The sequence below is a fragment of the Dipodomys merriami genome, unplaced genomic scaffold (assembly GCF_024711535.1).
Source record: "Dipodomys merriami isolate MVZ:Mamm:240054 unplaced genomic scaffold, mDipMer1.0.p SCAF_7, whole genome shotgun sequence".
Lineage (NCBI taxonomy): Eukaryota > Metazoa > Chordata > Mammalia > Rodentia > Heteromyidae > Dipodomys > Dipodomys merriami.
In genome coordinates, this window is record NW_027206290.1 from 50,121,742 (window position 1) to 50,142,488 (window position 20,747).

The 20,747-nt window shown below is 42.5% G+C and overlaps 1 protein-coding gene across 5 annotated transcripts in view; it reads left to right on the plus strand.

Annotated features, from left to right (window-relative positions):
* The first annotated feature begins 279 nt into the window (after positions 1-279).
* Ninl (ninein like) overlaps positions 280-20,747 on the plus strand; it is a 129,645-nt gene continuing 109,177 nt past the window's right edge. For 4 of the 5 annotated variants that reach the window (XM_070006618.1, XM_070006621.1, XM_070006622.1 and 1 more), the window contains exon 1: positions 429-513. The gene's annotated coding sequence lies outside the window, so the exon portion shown is untranslated. Of the gene's footprint in view, positions 366-428; positions 514-20,747 lie in introns of those variants that run through there. The other variant, XM_070006620.1, reaches the window with a different exon arrangement.

The following is a 20,747-nucleotide window of genomic DNA, read 5'->3' on the forward strand; positions in this document are numbered from 1 at the left end:
CTCCCCTGAGGCCGGGCCCCGCCTCTAAAACCAGGCCCCGCCCCTAAATGTAGGCCCCGCCCAGGATCAGGCCCCGCCCCCGGGCAGACCTCGCTCCTCCCCCTCCCTCAGGGAGGTGCTGCGAGGAGGAGGAGGTTGAGGAGGAGGAGGAGGAGGAGGAGGTGGAATAGAAGGAGAGGGAGGGGAGGGAGGAGGAGTAGAAGGAGGAGGGGTCGGCGCCGGGAGGCCTGAGGAGCGCGGCTCCGCGGGCGCGGGACACAAAGAGCGGCCGGCGGGACACCCGGTGGGAGCGAGCAGGGCCCCCGAGTCGGGACCCGCGGTTCCGACCCGCGCGCGGGCGGCGAGCCGGGACGCCCGCTCTCCAGGTGAGCGGGGCGGGGCGCCGGGGCGGTCGGGAGTCCCGGCGGCCGGGCCCGGGCCCTCGGCGTCCCCCCAGTCCCGCCCCGCGCGGGGTGCGCATCTCCGCGCCGTGTCCAGGTGCGCGGACTCCTCTGGGTGCCGACACCGGTTCCGGTAAGTCTGTGGTGGTGCCCGGCGTTTTCTGTCATCCTCCCGGGCGAGGCGGGGCCGGGCGGCGCTTAACCCTCCAGGTCCTTGGTCCTCGAGGAAGCCTGGCCTCGGGGACCAAACTTGGACACGCCAGGGTTTCCCGAGGCGGCCATGGAAACCCGTGCGTCCTGGAGGAGCTTCGCGCTGTCCTGTCCCTACCCAGTGGTCTTCGCTCTGGGGTGTGCGCTGGGTGGTCGGGGGGCACGGGGGAGGTGTGTGTGTGTGTGTGTGTGTGTGTGTGTGTGTGAGACAAGCTGTGCTCTCCGTCATGAAAGGGTTAAACTGAAGGCTGGGTAGAGGCGTGCGGGGCCTGGTACCTCCCGCGCCCTGAGGGTGTGCCAGATCCTCCCGAGCTGCAGGACCGTGTGCCGAGACCGGGGGTGAGGGAGGGGGCATCCCTGCCAAAGACCCTTCTCGTTACCCCTCCTCTGGAAGACTCTGATCCCCAGTGCATCTACTGGTGCCCAACTGTTGCACAGCATTCTTCTGTAAAATGCCCCACTCTGAGCCACCTACCTGCTTTCCTTTGGTTCTTTCAGTAGTTAGCACGTGGATAGATGGTTGATATTGGGGTTAAAAGAAGGCTCTTGTGAATTTTGTCAGTTGAAGACTTTCCGAACTTCCCCTTTCCGCCTTCAGCAGTATCAGATTCCAGTAGGGGTCTGTCTAAGCCACTTAGGGTGTTTGACATTAATTCCCTGTGCCTTTGTATTAATAGCACTTCCACTAGCTCCTTGTAAGATCCTGGGTTTGCACAACATAGAAGTGAAGGAGGATGGTCCTGTCCTGTGTCGTGTCGCCCCCCACCCCCTCAACAGGACTTGGATCAAGTTTTGGACCAGAGAATTGAGGAAGGTATAGAGATGCTCTCTGGCTGGGAGGGACTATAAAGGATGCTGAGTTTCTCCTTAGAGGCCCTTGCTGTGATTTCCAGAGGCTTCACAAATGGACTTAGGCAACTTTTAAAACAGAAAAACTAAAAAACAAAAACAAAAAAAACAACCAAAAACTGAAAAGATTAAAATTGGTCTGTTCAGAACACTCAGCCAAGCAGTTTTATGAACTGAGTGCAAGAGTGTACATTAGAACACAATGCTCAGGTGATTAGAGCAGCAGTCTGTTTTCACCTGCTGTCCTTTCTTGTGTGACCTACATATCTGTTAGTGACTTAAACTATTACAGATCTTGTTAGTTTGTAGTCATTTGCCACTGATTGATATTTGTTCAACTACCCATATGTTTAAGGGTAATCCTATAAGCTTATAATGGAACAGAAAAATCTTCATCAGCTAGTGATGTAGCCACTATACATCACCTTGTAGTGATTGTAACATCTTAGTTCAAGGAATCCCTATACCTTTGTGGTGATAACTGAAGTAAATAAAAGTACTTTTCTATCAGTCTTATAAGAATTAGCATATACAGTTGTGTATAGTGTATAATATGTTTTTTGTGATGGTATTAGGAATCTTAAGCCCCATAATACTTAATAGTGACAATAAACAACTACGTTACTGGTTCATGAATTTATTCTGTACTTTTTGTGAGCGTGCCATTAGTAGAATTTGAACTCAGTGCCTTACACTTGCTTAGGTTTGCTTGCTCAGCTGGTACTCTACCACTTGAGCCATACCTCCAGCTCAGCTCTTTGCTGGTTAATTGGAGATGGAATCTCTTGAACTTTTCTGCTTGGACTGGCTTTTGTTTTTTTTGTTTTTGTTGGTTGTGGGGCTTGAACTTGGGGCCTTGGTCGCTGTCCCTATGCTCTTCAGCTTAAGGTAAGTGCTCTACCTCTTGAGCCCCACTTCCAGTTTTCTAGTGTTTTTTTTGTTTTGTTTTTGGAGATCAGAGTCTCACAGACTTTTCTGCTGGGGCTGGCTTTGAACCGTGATCCTCAGGTCTCAGCCTCCTGAGTAGCTAGGATTACAGGCGTGAGCCACAGGCACCCAGCCCTGGGCTGGCTTTGAACCAGCATCCTCTGATCTCATCTTCCCAAATAGCTAGGATTACAGCTGTGAACCCCTGGTGCCTGCATATTAAATGTTTTATTATGTTAGAGTATACTTGTACTACTTACTTAAAAGTGTAGTGTAAAAAAGTATGCTGAATTGTATCAGCAGCCCTATACATCTCTTGACTGCATTAAAAATCCATTTTAAGTGATGAGCCTACACCATCTAGGTTAATATGAGCACACTCTGATGTTTACACAATGACAGAATTACCTGACAATTCATCTGTCAGAATGTAGTTCTGTCTGTACACTTAACTGTATATTGGCAAATAAAATTTGAATCTGGCTGGGTGCTGGTGGCTTACGATGATAATCCTAACTACTTAGGAGGCTGAGATCTGAGGATTCAAGTTCGAACCCAGCCTGGGCAGGAAAGTCTGTAAGACTCTTATCTCTAGTTAAGCACCAAAAAAACTGGAAGGAGAGCTGTGGCTCAAGTGGTCGAGTGCTAGCCACGAGCACAAAAGCTCAGTAACAGTACCCTGTGTTCAAGCCCCAAGATGGATGTACACACACAAAATGAATCTGTCTACATAAAATTTAAATTCAATAAAATTTAGAGGGTTATAGTGTTTTGTTTTCCACAATGAGAAAATAGCAAGCCTTCTCCAAAGAACTTTAGATAGTATTTAATAACATCAAATTAAAAGGAGAAAATTGTATAAAGAACATTTGGTTTTAAATGACTTTTAATTGAGTTTATATGAAGTTTAATAGAAAACTGATTTTCTGTAACTCATATTTTGTTCTGTACATTTACAGGGTTGAGGTAGGTAAGCTGATCTGGTCATTTGTTAAAATTATGTTGTAAATCCCTTAGGATTAGTTTGTCCTATATGGGACATCCCTTTGAATATTCCACAAAGTTCTAACTGTAAGAATACAGACCTTCCCTTTTATGGTGAATAGCTTTAGATTCTGATTGGTGAATGCTTCCTTTTAGTTTTTATTTTTGGAGGTATTGGGGTTTGAACTCAGGTCCTTGTGCTTGCTAGGACAGACACTGTACCACTTGAGCTGTGCCCCTAACAATGGATTTAAACATTTTTTTAAATGGCTTATTGTATTGCATATTATTCTATGTTACACTGTTTTTTCCATTATAAAATTTTTGAACTCAGGGTACATTTTAAAATTAATGCTATCTTGGCACTGAGTTCAGTGTGTGTGTGTGTGTGTGTGTGTGTGTGTGTGTGTGTGTACCAGTTCTGGGGCTTGAACTCAGGGCCTGGGAACTGTCCCTGAACTTTTTTGTTCAAGGCTAGCACTCTACCACTTTAGCCACAGCTCCACTTCTGACTTTTTTGGTAGCTAAATGTATATAAGAGTCTTATGAACTTTTCTACCTGGGCTTATTTAGAACTGTGATCCTAAGATCTCAGCTTCTTGAGCATCTTGGATTACAGATGTAAGCCACCAGTATGTGGGCTTGGGTTAAGATTTTGACAGCTGATTTTCTTTCCTTGTCATATGTCTTAAATCAGTGGCATCTTGGATTTAATGAAATAAGATGATTTTCCTGCCTGCATTATCTAAACAAGAAGGAAAAAAATGACAATACTTCTAGTAGAGAGTTTTTTTTTCTTTTCCTGGGGCTTGAACTCAGGGCCTTGGCACTGTCCCTGAGCTTCTTTTCTCAAGGCTAGCACTCTACCATTTGAGCCACAGCACCACTTCAGGCTTTTTCTGTTCATGTGGTACAGAGGAATCGAACCCATAGGGCTTCATGCATGCTAGCAAGAACTCTACTACTAAGCCATATTCCCATCCCCTTTAGTAGTTTTATACATAAGGATTTTTCTGTTTCTGATGCCTACATTAATACCCTAAGCAAGACAATCAGATTTTTTTTTTTTTTGGTCATGGGGCCTGAACACTGGGCCTGGGCACTGTCCCTCAGCTTTTCAGCTCAAGGCTAGTGCCCTACCACTTGAGCCACAGCACTACTTCTGGCTTTTTCTGTTTATGTGGTGCTGAGGAATTGAACCCAAGGCCTCATGCATGCAAGGCAAGCACTCTACCACTGAGCTACCTTCCCAGCCTGACAATCGGCTTTTGATTATATTCACCCCCTCATCTGATATAGCAGGCACTTCAGACTGGATTTCCTCTATGTCCCAATCCATTTTTCTTCTGTTTGCTGCCTCAGGAATGAGACAGCTGAGTTTTCAGTAGTGCTAGCCCCAGAATGCCTGAAGGGAGAATCTTCCCTATGCTGGAAGGTAGACCAGGAGATTAAACCTTTGTGTAGTATGTGAGGTAGGTATGAGGCTCTCTGTATACATAATCATATGATGCTAAATGAGGGAAATACATTTTGACTTGGGTGGTAACTTTAGTCTCTGTTTTTGCTGGTTATATGGAGATAAAATCTTGTAAACTTTTTGCCCAGGCTGGCTTCAAACTGTGATCCTCTGAAATTCAGCTTCCTGAGTAGCTAAAATTACAGGTGTGAACCACCACTGCCTAACCACAGAGAATATTTTTGCATAAAGTAAGATGCCTATGAGTGATGTAATCTTATGCAGCCACTCACGTATATAGTTTGTTTTAACCTTATGCAGTAGACTAGTTTTAGTGCTACACCTTCCTTCCTTCTTTCCTTCCTTCCTTCCTTCCTTCCTTCCTTCCTTCCTTCCTTCCTTCCTTCCTTCCTTCCTTCCTTCCTTCCTTTCTTTCTTTCTTTCTTTCTTTCTTTCTTTCTTTCTTTCTTTCTTTCTTTCTTTCTTTCTTTCTTTCTTTCTTTCCTTTCTTTCTTTTGTTGGTTGTGGGGCCTGGGCCTGGGCGCTATCCCTCAGCTCTTCAGCTCAAGGCAAGCTCTCTACCACTTGAGCCACAGCGCCACTTCCGAGTGCTACTCATTTCTTGAAGTGACTTTGGAGTTCAGATGTCTGTGCCTCATTCTCCCCATTTATCAAGTAAGAATGGTTTTCCTAAGTGAGTTAATGGATGAGATGTTGTAACACTCTGAAATTCTATTGTTTAAAATAGGAGGATTTAAAAAATATTTAATACCATGATCATCAAAGAACAGATACACATTAGACAAGCAATTCTCTGAGCTTGTCAGTGAGGGACAGGTATGTGACTGAGCCTCCTTCCCTCCTTCCTTCTCTCCCTTCCTCCCTGTCTTTATTCTTTCTTTGTCTCTGTCTCTGTCTCTCTCTCCCTCCGTCTTTCCCTCCCCCCTTCTCTCTCTCTCTCTCTCTCTCTCTTCTTTTTTCCTTTCTTCCCGTAGTAGGCTTGGGTGCTATCCCTTAGTTTATTCATTCAAGGCTTAATTTATTCACTCATGGGCTTTCCTCCTCCTTCCTTTTCTTGGTGTTACTAGGGTTTGAACTCACAGCCTTATAGTCGCTAGGTAGGTGCACTGCCACTACAGCTATATATGCTTCCAACCATTTTTGCTGTAGTAATTTTTCAGGTTGAGTCTTGAGTTTTTCCTAGGGTCTAACTGCTTCTCCAGTCCTTCTACCTATGGCCTCCTGAGTAGCTGGGACCACGGGCACCTGCCATCATGCCCAGCTTTTGGTTGATATGGGATCTTCCTAATTTTTTTTTGCCTTGAACTGAAATCCTGATTTCTACCTTTCAAGCAACTGGTATTACAGGCACAAGCTGCCATGCCTGACCTCATCTAAGTATTTTTATTATTATGAAATCCTATTTGACTCAGAGAAAACTTCACATCAGCCTAGGATTGTAGCATATTATTTTAGTTTATTTTGTTTGGCATGACTTAAGTAGTTGCAATAGCAAAATATAGTCATTTCTTTATTACCCATTTTCTTGAACTGCCATGGTTATCTATGCTTGGCAAGTCAGAATCCTTTCTAGAACTTTTGAATTGTTGGTGTTGACATTGACCCTCACAGCAGGCTCCTTCTTTAGAAGTAGAAACTCCAAATACTCAGTCTTCTCAGATTCTGTGGTCTGTGACATATGTGTAAAGAGAAAAAAAAGAGCAGCAGTGTGTGTGTTTTGCTTCAGGCTTCTAATTGCATGGCTGAAATTTCATATAGGAAAGTTGGAATAATCATAAGAAGGGGGTGTGAATCATTCTTAGGGTTTCTAGTCTTTGATATTTTTTTCTTTTATTTTCTTTTTAGCCAACACAACCAAGAAAAATTATACTCTGGTTCTGGTGAAGAAAAAGCGTATTAACTGTTGTGTCACAGATGAATAGACTGTGTTGGGACATTTTATGTTTGTTTGAATCATTGCTTTTTAATTTTGGGAACTATTCAAGTCAATGTCTTTTCCTTATAATTAGATTTCCTTATACAGTTTCTTGCATAACATGAAAACTTTCCAGGTTAGTTGAGAACTGAAAGAGATAAGTTTTTAGTATTCTGGATATGAAAGTCCTGTGCTTTATAGATTTTTTTTTTGGGGGGGGTCCAGTCATGGGGCCTGAACTCTGGGCCTGGGCGCTGTCCCTCAGCTCTTCAGCTCAAGGCTAGCACTCTACCACTTGAACCACAGTGCCACTTCCGGCTTTTTTTTTTTCCTGCTTATGTGGTGCTGAGGAATCCAACCCAGGGCCTCATGCATGCAAGGCAAGCACTCTACCACTGAGCCACCTTCCCAGCAGTATAGATTTTTTTTTTAAACTATTCAAAACTACTTCATGCTTGTGTGCTTTTAGTAGGCTGGAGGAAGAAAGTCATGTTGCAACTGGAGTTTGACCTTGCTGTGAGCTTATTTCACCAGCTCTGTGACCTTGTAACTGTGAATCCACATTTATTGCTTACATTAAAAAAAACATAAACAAAAACAAAAAACAAAAAACAAAAAAAAACCTGGGTCCTGAGCATAGGTTGTTGGGTAGGAGCTACATTTGGAAAGCTAGCAAGCCAGAGATGTAGAGGCTGTGACGACAGACTATCTTGTCTGTGGTTGCAGGGGTAAGGTTTGAAGAGGGAGTTATGGGAAACACTGAAGTTCTAAAGATACCAGGACAATTACCAATCTGCTTTTTAGTGCATGGAATTCTGGGATCTGTAGGTCACTCGATGGCCTGGGTGATGTAATTTGAAGAAAAGTTACTTATTGGAAAGTCTCTGACTCCTGTCTTCTTAGTTTCTTTTCCTAGGAATAGTTAACTCTGCAGTTATTGTTAGGATACAAAAGGCATCTTATTCCTCCTACAAGGAAAGATAGCAAAAGGCTACTTTTTCCTGAAGGAAGGAGGAGATAGAAAAAAAGCAACTTTCCCTGGAGGGGTAGAGATAACTGAAGACAACTGCCAGAGGCAAGATAGTAAAATGTAAGTTTCCACACAATGGCTTTAATTCTTTAAGTGGGTCTGAAGCATTATCTACAGCAACACCAGAGGGTAAGGAACAATATTACTTAGTTATATAAACTCCAAAATCAATGACTTTTATTTTTTATTTTTTTTTTGGGTCCAGTTGTGGGGCCTGAACTCTGGGCCTGGGTGCTGTCCCTCAGCTCTTCAGCTCAAGGCTAGCGCTCTACCACTTGAGCCACAGTGCCACTTCCGGCTTTTTTCTTTTTGCTTATGTGGTGCTGGGGAATTGAACCCAGGGCCTCAGGCATGCAAGGCAAGCGCTCTACCACTGAGCCACCTTCCCAGCCCAAATCAATGACTTTTAAGATCACCTAAAAAAAGGTAAAGCTGGAGGGTTTATTTTGGTTTCTCCTGTTAACAAACTTTGAAAATATTGCTTAGACTCTAGGTGACAATTTCTTCTCTTACAAACTGGGGGTAATAATAGTGTTTTCCTCACAAGGCTAAATTTCTATGAACTTAGGAATGTGCCTGGGACATGACATGAATGCTCCATAAATATTAGTTTTTATTATCAAAAGGTTATTTAGTCAAAGCAAGTACTCTACTGAGGGGTCAGAGTAGAGGCATCTCTCTAGCGATTCTAACTATTCACAAACAGTAGACCCCAGGACCTACACGGCAGGAAGGAGAGTGTTCAGAAAAATCTCCTGGCTCTTTTTCTGTTTGTCTCCTTCAACCTTTAAGGTCACTTGACTAAAACAAAAATAAACCACAACTGGCCCACAAAAGAGAACTATTCAGAATTACAAAATGCAAACTCTTTCTCTTTCTCTCTTTCTTTGTCCTTTCATGCATTTTTTTTGTTGATAAAAAAGGTGTTTTACAGAGGGGTTACAGCTATATGTCAGATAAAGAGTACATTTCTTTTTGAACAGTGTCACCCCTTCCCTTGCTCTCTCCCAGTTTTTCCCTCCCATCCCCGCCCACAAGTTGTATAGTTCTTTTTCAATGTACTGTCTTATGTATATCACTGTTGAATTTGTTCATCCTTTGTCCTACCATTTCTGTGCCCTCCCTTACCCTTTCAAAGATAGATAAATGAACAAACAAGACAAAAGGAAAACAAAAATCGCAACAAAGAAAAAAAACCTCTCATTTCCATTTCTTGGAGTTCATTTTGATAAATATTTTATATAATCAGTTGCACATAGGTATTGTGCCTTTGTGTTCCTCTCCTGCCCTAGTGTATATAAAAAAGTGCAGACACTAAACAATTAGAAATTCAGATCACTTAACGGAAAAGTTTCTAGCTAGGTGTGGTGGTACAAGGCAGCTGTTTGGTAGGTGGGGATAGGTGGGAATTGAAGTTCAAGGCTGGTTGGAAAAAATGAGGTATATCTATAATCCCAGCTATTCCTGAGACAGAAGTAGGAGGATCCTGGCCCAATACTAGCCCCAAGTAAAGATCCTGAGACCCTATTTAGAAAATAAGCTACAAAAAAAGGGGGCTGGGAATGTGGCTCAAGTGATAGAGGTCTTGCCTATCAATTGTGAGGCCTTGAATTCAATATGTTGGTGAAGAAGGAAAGACTCTATTAAATTAAGATCTTAGCTTGCTTGTCACCGGTGGCTGCTCAGGAGGCTGAGATCTGAGGATCGTGGTTCATAGCCAGCCCGAGTAGGAAAGTCCCTGAGATTCTTATCTCCAATTAATCACCAGAAAACCAGAAGAGGTGCTGTGGCTCAAGTGGTAGAGTGCTAGCCTTGAGCTGAAGAACTGAGGGATAGGGCCCAGGCTTAGAGTTCAAGCCTCGTGATTGACCAAAAAATTAAAAAAAACACACACACTAGGACTGTTATCATGTCCAGTAGTACATGCATGTGTGTTTGTTGAGTTGAATTCTGTGTCTCCTGGACTTTGTTTTCATAATGCATATAATTTATACAAGGTTGAATAATACTCCATTGTGTATACCTCATTTTCCTTAACCATTTATCTGGTAATGGGCACATAGGTTGATTCCATAACTTGGCTATTAAGAATAGTGTCATGAGCCGGGCGCTGGTGGCTCACGCCTGTAATCCTAGCTACTCAGGAGGCTGAGATCTGAGGATCGCGGTTCAAAGCCAGCCCGGGCAGGAAAGACCATGAGACTCCTATCTCCAATAAACCACCAGAAAACCGGAAGTGGCGCTGTAGCTCAAGTGGTAGAGCGCTTGCCTTGAGCTGAAGAGCTGAGGGACAGCGCCCAGGCCCAGAGTTCAAACCCCACGACCGACCAAAAAAAAAAAAAAAAAAAAAAAAGAATAGTGTCATGATAAATTTGGGTGTGCAGCTATCTCTATTGTTTGTTGATTGAGATTCCTTATGGACATAAACCCAAGAGAAGTATAGTATAACAAAGAGCACATAGTAGGCCTATTATTTTTAGTGGTTTTTTTTTTTTTGTGGAACCTCCATATTGATTTTTATATTAGCTGAAATTACAATCTCACCAATCTTACTAACAGTTGTTTCTTTGCGTTTTGTACTGTTACTGGGCTTAAATTGAAAGCCACATGCTCTCACTTGTTTTTTTCTGCTCCGGGATAGCTTTCTACTACTACTGGAGTGATGCTTCTAGTTACAGCTTTTTTCTAATTAAGTCAAGGTAAGACACTCCAGATTGGTCTGCCAAGGCTGACTTTGAACCTTGATCCTCAGATCTCTGTCTTCCAGCTGTCTCACTAAAAGTTTATGTATTAACTACATTCTGCATCCTTCCTTCGTTCCTTCCCTCCCTTCCTTCCTTTCCTCCCTCCCTCCCTCCCTCCCTCCATTTCCTCCCTCCCTTCCTCCCTTCCTTCCTTTCCTCCCTCGCTCCCTCCCTCCCTTTGTTTCCTCCCTCCCTCCTTCCCCCTTCCTTCCTTTCTTCTCTCTTTCTCCTTCCTCTCTCTCTCTCTCTCTCTCTCCCTTCCTCCCTTCCTCCCTCCCTCTCTGTCTCTCTCTATCTCTCTGTCTGTCTCTCTCTTTGTCAATTGTGGGGCTTGAACTCAGGCCTGAGCACTTTTTGCTCAAGGCTAGCGCCACTTAGAGCCACAGCTTCACTTCCAGTTTTTTAATGGTTAATTGGAGATAAGAATCTCATAGGGACTTTTCAGCCCTGGCTGGCTTCAAACTGCAAAGCTCAGATCTCAGCCTCCAGAGTAGCTAGGATTATAGGCTTGCTAGGTAGGTGCTCTATCACTTAAAACCATGCTTCTAGTCATTTATTATTCATATGTTGTTACTTTGGTGAAGAATTCAAGCATTAAACTTAATAAGAGTAGAAAGAAGTTGGGCCTGGTGTCTCATGACTGTAATCCTAGCTACTCTGAGGTCAGATTTGAGAATTGTAATTCCAAAGCAGCCTCCGGCAGAAAAGTCCTTGAGATTCTTATCTCCAATTAACCACCGAAAAAGCCGGAAGTGGAGCTGTAGCTCAGGGTGTTGATCTTTAGCAAAAAAGCTCAGAAACAGTGCCCAGGCCCTATCTGAGTTCAAGTCCCAAGACTTGCACAAGGGAAAAAGAGAGTAGTGACAATGGGTTTCAAATATTCCTCATTTGGGGCTGGGAAGGTGGCTCAGTGGTAGAGCGCTTGCCTTGCATGCCTGAGGCCCTGGGTTCGATTCCTCAGCACCACATAAACAAAAGGAAAAAAGCCGGAAGTGGCGCTGTGGCTCAAGTGGTAGAGTGCTAGCCTTGAGCTGAAGAGCTGAGGGACAGCGCCCAGGCCCAGAGTTCAGGCCCCACAACCAGACCCGCCCCCCCCCCAAAAAAAATTGTGAACTTTGATCCTCAGATCTGAGCCTTTTGCATAACTAGTAACAGGTGTGAGCCATCAGTGCCTGGCTATTTGGTTTTTTTTTGTTTTTGTTTTTGTTTTTGTCAGTTGTGGGGCTTGAATTCTGGGCCTGGACACTGTCCTTGAGCCACAGCGCCACTTCCGGCTTTTTCTGCTTATGTGGTGCTGAGGAATGGAACCCAGGGCCTCATGCACGCAAGGCAAGCACTCTACTACTGAGCTACCTTCCCAGCCCTATTAGGATTTTTAATGTGAAGGGATGTTAATTTTGTCAAAGGCTTTTTCTTTAATAATCATGTGATTATTTTTTCTTGAATCCATTTATGTGCTATGTTACTTCTGTTGTTTTGTGTGTGTGTTGAATTGTCCTTTAGTCTCTGAAATGAAACCAACCTCATTATGGTGTATGATTATTTTAGTGTAGCATTGAATTTGGTTTGCTATTCCAGGGATTGAACTCAGAGCCTGCACACTGTTCCTGAGCTTCTTTTGCTCAAGCCTAGCATTCTACCACTTAAGCCACAGAGCCACTTCCAGCCTTTTCTGTTTATGTGGTACTAAGGAATTGAATCCAGGGCTTCATGCAGTCTAGGAAAGCACTCTACCACTAAGCCATATTCCCAGCCCCTTTATTAAGGACTTTTGCTGTATGTTTCTCAGAGAATTGACTTGTTGTTTTCTTTTGTTGTTTTATTACTTAATTTTGTTATCAGGTTAATAGAGTGTAGTTTTATAGACAGAGTTTGGAAGTATTTCTCATTTCTATTTTATGTAATAATTTATGTAATAATTTGAAGAGCATTGTTGTTAATTCTTCTTTAAAGGTTTGGTAGAATTCAGCAGTGAATCCATCTGGTCCTAGGCTCTTTTTTTTTGCAGGGGGGGGAGACTCTATTACTGCTTCAGTAAGATTCTTTATTAGCTGGGCTCTGGTGGCTCATGCCTGTAATCCTAGCTACACAGGAAACTGAGATCTAAGGATTGTGGCTGTAGCCAGCCCAAGCAAGAAAGTCCATGAGACTCTTACCTCCAATAACTACTCAGAAAAGGCTGGAAGTAGTATTGTGGCCCAAGTGGTAGAGCACAAAGAGGCAGGGACAGAGCCTAGGTCCAGAGTTCAAGCCCCAGGACCAGAAAAAAAAAAAGATTATTATTGCTTGCTATTGATGTGTTCATGTGGTTTATATCTGTTTATATATGTTTCTAGAGTATAAGTTTGTGTAATATTCCTTAATAATCATTTGGATTTTAATATCTGTGTGTGTGTGTGCATGTGTGTGTAAGAGAGAGAGAGAGATCCTCAGAACTCAGCTTCCTGAGTAGCTAGGATTACTGGCATGAAATACAACCTCTTGATTAACAAGGATTACAGGTATGCAATACCAGCACCTGGCTTGTAAGACCCTATTTTTTGAATAGGGTCTTACGTTTACACATGGGCTAACTTGGATCCTCCTATTGATGTTTCCAGCATAGAATGACAGATGTGGGATACCTTTCCCATTTTTATTGGTTGAAGTAGAAAGTTACCCATCTGTTTTATCTGGGCTGAACTCATATCAAGATCTTCCTGATGCTAGTCTCCTGAGTAATGAGGATCACAGATATGAGGTACTGCACAGTCACTGACTTTTTTTTTACTGTATTATTGTTAATAATAATAATAATAATGTTTTTTCCATTTTGGTACTAGGGATCAAACCTAAGATGGTGTATTTGCTAGGCAAATGCTTTGCCACTGAGTTATATCCCAACCCTAGTTACTGACTTTTTGTTGTTGTTGTTAGTCGTGGGGCTTGAACTCTGGGCTTGGGCACTGTCCCTGTTCTCTTCAGCTCAAGGAGAGTGCTCTACCGCTTGAGCCACAGAGCCACTTCCGGTTTTCTAGTGGTTTATTGGAGATAAGAGTCTCATGAACTTTCCTGCCCGGGCTGGCTTTGAACCATGATCCTTAGATCTCAGCCTCCAGAGTAACTAGGATTATAGGTGTGAGCTACCGGCGCCCTGCTTAGTCACTGACTTTTAAAAAGATCCTTCTATAAGGTTTCTGAGTCTTATTTTTCTACTTTTTGGGTATGAAACAGCTATATCTTCCTTTCTTCCTGCAGTCCTGCACTGAATACTCAGGTAATTAGTGGACTGGATGACAGTGGATTTGATTTCTGATCAAATTTTCCCTGCTGGCTGCTCTGTCAATGCTGGAGTGCTAGAGAAAGTACTGTAGCTGGCTGCTTTCCCTAGACCCGTCTGTACATTCATGGAATCCTCTCACTTTGCCATAGAAAACTGTAGGAAGCCTTTCCACCTCTTTTCTTTCCCTAGTGACTAGCAATACTGTGCCTATTAAATATTTGCTTACATTTTGTCATTCAAAATAAGATTGTACCCCGAAAGCCTGTCTTCTTCCTCATCACTTAACATTGTTTTAGGAATAAGAAAAGTAGCAGCATCTTCTTAGTCTCACTGCCTGCTTGACTTTGTTTGACAAAAATGGTGTGAACATATAGTCCAAGGATGTTGGGAAGCTGAGGTAAGGAGGATCACTTGAGTCCAGAGTTCAAAGCCAGCTGCACTTTGAGACTTAATTTCTCTCCCCACTCCCACCAAATAAAAAAGTATGTAAAAAAAGGAGTTTCGCAGTAACACACATAGATCAATTAGTATACATCCTTTTTTTTTCCAGATATTTTGGAAAGCAAATGAAAAGGTAAATTCTCCTTTGTGATTTCTAGCTTTTGAAGAGAACCAAATGCACCAGCTAGTTGGCTGATAAAGCTCTGGATGGTTCTGGTACCCATAGTGACATTTCCACGATGATAAGGAAGTAGGGTGCAATTTGTCCTGCTTTCTCCAGCACAGGTCTTGTCTTCTCTTTCAAAGAGAAAAATCTAGGTTACTAGTCCCGGGCTTCTCAGGTGTCTCTCAGAGTGTATCTGTCTGAATCTCTCCTGTCCCCTGCACAGTGGCCTCTCAGGAGGTGGTGACCTACCCTGACTATGTAGTAGGACTGTCTTGTCTTCCCGAGTTCTAATACCACAGTGAGTCTTGTAGCTTATGAACCAGCATTCTGTGGCTGCTCCAACATGTAGTAAGGGTTAGACCTTTTGGGGGATTGATGATCACAGACCCTTTGAAGTAAATGCAAATTATTTTCCTTGATAAAACTACATCTAAATCCTTATAACTTGGAGCTTGACAATTTGTTGAAATAAAAAATGTATTTTTTTCTGCTTTTCCCCATTCCAAGACAACAGCCACAACTTTGTATTCCTGTTTTTAATATGAGTTTATGTTACAGGCCTAAAGGCAGAAGTTTCTAAAAAAAATTGACTTATGTATGCATGTATGTACACTGAAAAGTTGGAACATGTGTATAGATTTGTGTAACGGTCACCTCAATGAGAACACAGGACAATTCTGTCAAAAATAACCATATTTGCAGAGTCGTTCTGAATTCCATTGATGTATATTGGGACAATCTGTTCAGTAATACCATACTGTTTTGTTATTGTGACTTTAAAATAAATCGTAGAATTAGGTCTTATGAATTATCTAATTTTATTTCTTTTTTTCAATACTTTTTTATTGTAAAAATACTGTACAGAGGGGTTACAGTTACAAGAGTAAGGTTAATGTTATTTCTTTTTTTTTTGGGTCCAGTCATGGGGCCTGAACTCTGGGCCTGGGCGCTGTCCCTCAGCTCTTCAGCTCAAGGCTAGTGCTCTACCACTTGAGCCAGAGCGCCACTTCTAGCTTTTTTTCTTTTTGCTTATGTGGTACTGAGGATTTGAACCCAGGGCCTCATGCATGCAAGGCAAGCGCTCTACTACTGAGCCACCTTCCCAGCCTGGCTAGTGTTATTTCTTAAAAAAACAGTTTTGGCTAGATGCTAGTGGCTCACACTTACAATCCTAGATACTCAGGAGGCTGAGATCTGAGGATCCTGTTTTGAAGCCAGTTGGGGCAGGAATGTCTCCAAGATTCTTATCTCTGATTAACTATCAGCCAGCTGGTGCAGGAGAGTCCCCAAGACTCTTATCTCCAATTAACTATCACATGCACACACAGGTTGGTAGTGGAGCTATGACTCAAGTGGTAGAACACTAGTCTTGTGCACAAAAGCTCAGGGACAGTGCCCAGGTTCTGAGTTCAAGCCCCAGGACTGGCACCAATTTTTTTTTTTTTTTTTGGTCCAGGTTCCTGTAGCTCAAGTTTGTAATCCTAGCTACTTAGGAAGCTGAGATCTGAAGATTGTGCTTCCAGGCTTGCCCAGGCAGGACAGTCCAAGAGACTCTTATCTCCAGTTAACCACTAAAAGCTATTAAGTGGAGCTGTGGCTCAAGTGGTAGAACATTAGTTTTGAAAAAAAGAGCTAAAAGACAGTGCCCAGACCCTGAGTTCAAGCCCCAAGACCAGCACACAAAAACAGTTTCAGAGAATTGGAGGTGTAAAGTGGATATGTATAGTACATGTTAAGCATGTGTAAAGCCTTGGGTTTCATCCCCAGTACTAATCTGGGCCCTGAAGCTTTAGTTATTGTAGTTTCATTGCCTGATGCTTCTCTCTCTCTCTCTCTCTCTCTCTCTCTCTCTCTCTCTCTCTCTCTCTCTGTATTAAGGTTAAACTCAGGGCCTCAAGCTTACAACTGTAGTCCCTCATTCTGCCTGATCCATTTTAGAATTTGCTTGTCTATATTTCAGAGTTTTTTTTTTGGGGGGGGAGGGATTTCTTTTGGAATCATATTGACTTTATAGCTTAGTTTGGGGACAATTGATGTCTTGTGTCTTCTAGTGTATAAGAACATACTGCCAGGCGCTGGAGGCTCACACCTGTAATCCTAGCTACTCAGGAGGCTGAGATCTGAGGACTGCAGTTCAAAGCCAACCCCAGGCAGGAAAGTCCATGAGACTCTTATCTCCAGTTAACTACCAGAAAACTGGAAGTGGTGCTATGGCTCAAGTGGTAGAGTGCTAGCCTTGAGCTAAAGAGCTCAGGGACAGCACCCAGGCCTAGAGTTCAAGTCCCATGACCAAAAATAAAAATAACATATTATTTCTCATTTCATTTAGATCTCTAATTTCTTTGACTAATATTTTGAGGTGTTGGGCTGGGAAGGTGGCTCAGTGGTAGAGCGCTTGCCTTGCATGCTTGAGGCCCTGGGTTGGATTCCCCAGCACCACATAAGCAAAAAGGAATAAAAAAGCTGGAAGTGGTGCTGTGGCTCAAGTGGTAGAGCGCTAGCCTTGAGCTGAAGAGCTGAGGGACAGCACCCAGGCCCAGAGTTCAGGCTCCAGGACCGGACCCCCCCCCAAAAAAAAAGCAAAGACAAATACCACCACTATCACCAAAATCCCCCATGTTTCCATTTCCTGGAATTTGTTTCTATAAACAGTATTATAAGTTTTCAGAAGCATTATGCCTTTGAGTTCTTCCCCTAAGAGTATCCTCCTTTGGTCTTACTGTGTGGGAATGATTGGAGTTCTGTATAATTTATCATGTCTCAGTGTTTTTTAGTTCCAGCGTCTGCATATGAGAGAAACCATATGCCGTTTGTCTCTCTGAGGCTTACCTTACATGACCTAATTTTTGTTAGGTATATATTATTATTGTATGTTATTATTCCAATTTATTTATTTATTTATTTATTTATTTATTTATTTATTTATTTATTTATTTATTTATTTATTTGTCAGTCTTGGGGCTTGAACTCAGGGCCTAGAAGCTGTCCCTGAGCTCTTCTGCTCAAGGCTAGTGCTCTACCACTTTGAGCCACAATGCCACTTCTGGTTTTCTGGTGGTTAATTGGAGTTATGAGTTTCACAGACTTTCCTGCCCAGACTGGCATTGAATAGCAAGCCTTAGATCTCAGGATTACAGGTGTGAGCCACTAGCACCGGGCTTGCATATTCTTCTTCTAATGGCTGTGTAAAATTCCATTTTTTAGATCCAGCTCATCTATTGTAGGGTATCTGGGAATTTCTAAACTAGGGTATTGTGAATAGTACAACAGTGAATATGGAGATGTACAAGTGTCTTTATGGTATTCTGACTTGTAATGTTCTGGGTAGATGCCCACGAGTGGTATGGCTGGGTTGTAGGGAAGTGCTGCTTAGTTTTTTGAGAAACTTACAGATTGCCATCCAGAGTGGTTGCACTCATTTACATTACCACCAACAGTGCAATAATGTTCCTTTCCCTCACATCTCCACTAGCAATTCTTGTTCAAATTATTGATGTTGGCCAATCTAACTGGGTGAAATATATAGAATCTCGAAATTGTTTTGATTTGCCTTTCCTCTATGGTCAAGCATGCTGAGCATTTCCTTATGTTTATGTGCCATTCTTGCTTTTTCTGAGAAGTCTCTCTTTAGCTCCTTTGCTCAGTTAGTGATTGCTTTATTAGTTTTCAGAGGAGTTCATTTCTTGAGCTCCTTGTATATTTTGGATAATAGGCTTTGTCAAATGGATTGTTGGTAAAGATCTCCCTGTCTGTCAGCTGTCTTTCTAGTTTAGTAACTGTGTCCTATGCAGTGCAGAAGCTTTTTAATTTGATGTAATCCTATTTTTCAATCTCCTATCTGCTAGGCCCCTGGGACTCTTTTCAAAAAGTTTCTGTCTATAGCTATAAGTTCTGATGCTTCTTCTTCCTCTTGGAGCAATGTTTCAGGTCAGAAATTGTGGTCTTTGATCCACTTTGAGTTGATAATGCATGGTGATAAACAGAGATCCACTTTTAGTTTTCTATATGTGGATATCCAATTTTTCCAACCCAATTATGAGCATGTTACCTTTTTTCCATTGTTTATAGGCTCCACTTCCACCTATAGGTTTTACAACTTCCCCCTCCCCCTTACCGCCATGCCCGGAGCCCATCTTTCGTGCAGAGGCAGTTGGGGACACATCCAAACCATGACAAATAAACATGTTATACAACTATGTAGTCAAAATATAATTTAAATAGCAATAAAACTACAAAACAATTCAAATCAACTGTTAATTTAGTGTAATAAGTGTTTTCTGTTAGGATGAAATCTCCACAGGGTATACAAGAACATCCTATCTGCTGTGGAATTAGTGTTCTGGGTTTGTTTTGCTTTTACACTGTGTGTTTCTGCTGCTGCATACCATGGACTTGCTTATATTTTCTCGAGTATGAAAAGAGCTCTGCATAGTGGGCCATAATGTAACTTGCTGTTCCATGTGATTCACGATTAAGTTTGCTTCTAGTCTTTCTATCTGTAGATGCAAATGCAGTACTGAGACTTTGAGGCAGAAAAAAAAAACCCAAAAAACTAGTACCACATAGAAAACTGTCCCTTGAGCATATATATGGGGGACACAGATTTGAGAAACTATGTTCTGTAATTTCTCCTCTTGCCTTTTTATGGATAATCTAGGGACAGCAAGGCTTCAGCCTGATGGTACTATGCTTGGTAAAACTCCAGGGTGTTCAACCACCATGAACTTACTTTCTGCAAACTTCATGAGATTAGTGTACTAGAATTGTCTAGGTTTGAACCAGGGGACAAAAACACTATGTTAAACAGCCGTTCCATACCCTGTACCCATGGAAGGTGGCTGAGCTGGGGAAAATGCAGGTTGAGATGTGCCTGTTTTCTCTATGTACCTTTGCCTCTCCTGATTCTGTCCCCATGAATTCCTGAAAAATTTGCCCCTCTTCTGAGAATGTTCCGTACCTCACCATCAGTCATATACATAATCTCCTTGTGACTGTGGAGCACTGTGCCAGCTCTTTGGAACCCATCAGCTCTTTTCTTTTTCTTTTTTTTTTTTTTGGGTCCGGTTGTGGGCCTGAACTCTGGGCCTGGGTGCTGTCCCTCAGCTCTTCAGCTCAAGGATAGTGCTCTACCACTTGAGCCACAGCGCCACTTCCAGCTTTTTTTTTCTTCTGCTTATGTGGTGCTGAGGAATCAAACCCAGGGCTTCATGCATGCAAGGCAAGCGCTCTACCACTGAGCCACCTTCCCAGCCCTCCATTAGCAATTTTCTTAGAAAGTATAGAATTAAATGTTCCCTTCCCCCCAATAATGATATTTCAGGCTGGGTTTTGGTGGCTCATGCCTATAATCCTAGGTACTTAGGAGGCTGACATCTGAGGATTGTGTTTTGAGACCAGCCCAGGCAGATAAATCTGTGAGACTTTTTAATTTCCAGTTAACCAAAAAAGCCAGAAGTGGAGCTTTGGCTCAAATGGTAGAGTTTCAGCCATAAGCAAAAAAGCTGGGAGATAGTGGTCAGGCCCTGATTTCAAGCCCCAATCTGGCACACCAAAAAGAGAAAAAAGAAAAAGAAAAGAAAAAGGAAAAGAATAGAATTTCAAATTTTAGAAAGTTGGCTGAGGAATGCTTTGATTCAAAGACCCCCTGAAGTCATTTGAGGGTACTTGGCTGATTCTGAAAGTTCACTGTTTAGCTGTTTTAGGAAAACAAAGACATAACCTTCCAGAGTTTTCCTCAGCATCTAGAGGCATGTGTTTGTAGATACCAGTGGGGGTTATCTTCTTCGTGAGCCTTCCCCGTACCTTATTTAAATGTGCCAGTCATTTCCCCCACACTTCCTGCTTTATTTCTCTCCACACCACTTACATTATCTTAAATACGATTTGTGAGGGACAAAGGCTATAGCTAGTTCATTGCCTGGCATGTATAAGTTCCTGGGTTCCATCCTCAGCATTACCAAATCAGATTTTAAAAAGTATAATTGTTTATTTATTGTCTCCCTCTAGAGAATGTAAGCTTCACAAGTAAAAGGTTTTTGTTTTGTTTGCTGCAGTATCCCAAAAGCTTAGGATAATGTACTCAGTAAATACTTGTAGAATAATGCTTTCAACTTGTGTTCCCCGCAACTCTGATTTTGGTTGAGAAAGAGTTTGACTGTCTTGGTTAGGTTAGCTTCAAGTTTCTGGGCTCAAGTGATCCTTCTGTGTCTCTTCCTGAGTAACTGGGACTACATACCTATACCACTGTTTCACCTTTCTGTTTTCTAAAGATAGGCTGTCCATATTTGCTGGGGATGGCTTACAGATGGTAACATGCTCCGTGGCCTTGGGTTATTGCATTAGGGGAGAAGGAACTTTTGACT